A 2,521-nucleotide genomic window follows, 5' to 3' on the forward strand; every position below is an offset into this window, starting at 1 on the left:
ATTATTGAGATTTAAGTGCCCCATGCACAGTGGTTTTGAATTTACAGTGTGACACTATATGGTCCTATCAGCTAGTTCATGTTATGCCAGCAACTCAATATTCTGTCTTTCCTTTCTCTGACATGTAGATGAGAGGATTAAGGATATTTAAAAGAGGAAACACCAGAATGCATCCAGTACTACTGGTAGAGGGTGGAAGGACAGATTTAGAGGTTTTCAAAAGTAGTATTTTTGCACTGAAGTAGCTCTTAATGCAAGTATTCAATGAGGAATTTTATCTCTAGCGTGTGAGTGTGTGTGTGTGTGTGTGTGTGTGTGTGTGATTATGCATTGTATGTTGTGTTTGTAGATAAATAGCAGCATTAATACCTGGGTGATATATAAGGCTAGGGAGTTCTATATACTCATCTGCCCTTTGTGTCCCATCTCCCTAAAGCACAAGCCGTCAAAAGAATTTCTCTAAAATAATTAGATTGTAGTTAACAACCTAACATCTGGTAGAATTCAGCTGCACAGGCTGGAGGTGTATCTAAAGCAGGAAATATTCAAATACCTTTAAAAGGGAGTAAATTATGTTGAAAATAATTATTATGATGAGACATACAGATATTTCAAGATTAATAGGCTGTTTATTCCTTCTTCAAAAGCCTTATGGAGGAAAATAACAGTGGCCTCTATTCTCCTACTCTTACTTCCACACAATTATTACATGGAAATCATATGGAGCTTTAAACAATGCCTTTCTCCAGAAATCCTGTTGAAAGCATGTCATTGTTTCTTACAGTGGGGATAATATTTTCCATTTGTACATGGAGAAAAGAGCTAATAAAATGTTGCGTGTATATTAATTGGATACCTGACTCAAGAACACATTAACTTAATGATTTATAGCCATCATGAGCTCATCTTAAATGGCCCCTGGTAAAGGCAAACAACAGAATATACTTCAAGAAAACTACTGAATGTAATATGTATCCCTTTTGGCTGACAGTGAAATTCTAGCTTGTGTTCCTCTAAAGAGTTAAATATTTCAGCTACAAAAATTACCTCCACAAACTCTCACGTCTTAGCAAAAGCTGCTATTTTATTTGCACATTTTTCATAAGATGACCAATTAAAGTTAAAATTAAAGGAGCTGATTTGTACACACAAATATCCTAGAGTTTCTCTCTTATTTACAAGACTTGTCATTTAAAAACAAATATTGAACAGAATCTCCATGCACTCAGTACAACTCATAATAAGTAGTGAAAATATGAGATTGATAAATAAATTAGAAGCTAAATAATATAATCAATTTATATACAAATCTGTTGTTAAAGTAGTGTGCATTTGTCAAAAATATTTGGAAGCATTTCCCAAATAGGTCTGAAAAAATGACTGAAGGGTTTAGGACAAGGTGTCCCTTGCAGATCATTCTTACCTAACCCAAGTTCCAGCCTACATTTGCGTGCAGAGTTATGATCAGCCTCCTTCTATCAGATTTTGTGTCCTAGTGAGATCTCAATACATCACTGGAAATGAAGAGCTGCATTTGATCCTCATCTAACAGCATTCTTTAAAAAATAAAATAAAAACTGAAAGTTTGTCAATCAGAGCTGCTCACACCATTTACAAAGAGAAGCTTAAATAGAAAATAGCAGCAACAACAGGTGGCATGGATTCCGGAATGGGCTAGCAACCAAGAGGACAAGCAACACTGATTCATGAGCATAGCTACAGGGCCTGGTACAGAGCCAGCTCCAAACCCCTCTGCTTTTAGAACAGCTTTTAATTTTTTATCATCTTATGAAATGAGAGCGAATTAGATGCTGATGGCTGACAGCACTGTTGGCCTACTTTTGCCACAGGGATGTTTATTCAGGTGTATCAGCAGTACCCATGGCCACATACTTTAAATCTAATCTGGAGAAATAACCTTTGGGATCCTTCATCCTGACAAAGTTTAATATGAGACCAGAGATGATAGGTCTTTCTGCCTTCATGCTCACTCATGAATGAGACTGGAGTACATCAACTTGATTTCATTGAGATCATAATGATACGGCTTTTCCAAAGGAGTCCTTTTTCACTTTCACTTAACCTGAGAGTACTATGTTTTGCAAACAGCATACAAATGATTCATTAAAAGAGAATTTGAAAATCCCAAAAATGAAAATTATATTTCAGATCTGTACGGCAATTGCCTCAATGAGGAGAGTGGATATGGATATCCTTGTTTATGTCCTTGAAAAAAAGACACTGAAAGCGAAGTATCATGTCCAAGGCTCTACTCACAAATTACTACAGAATTATTTTTAAGTTGTTGGTCAATGACTCTAAAATTCAAAAAGGAAAAAAGAAATAGAAGACTTGAAACTAGAAGTACCAAACAAAAAGGACAAATGGAAGAGGAAACAGACATAAACTTAATCAGTAAAATAGGATGGAATTGTTGCTGTGTGACCTTGAGCAAGTTTCGTAACCCCTCTGTGCTTCACTTTCTTTATGCTTCATCTATAAAATGGGGATAAAAACAGTA

Source organism: Symphalangus syndactylus, chromosome X (assembly GCF_028878055.3).
Source record: "Symphalangus syndactylus isolate Jambi chromosome X, NHGRI_mSymSyn1-v2.1_pri, whole genome shotgun sequence".
In the NCBI taxonomy this organism is placed as follows: domain Eukaryota; kingdom Metazoa; phylum Chordata; class Mammalia; order Primates; family Hylobatidae; genus Symphalangus; species Symphalangus syndactylus.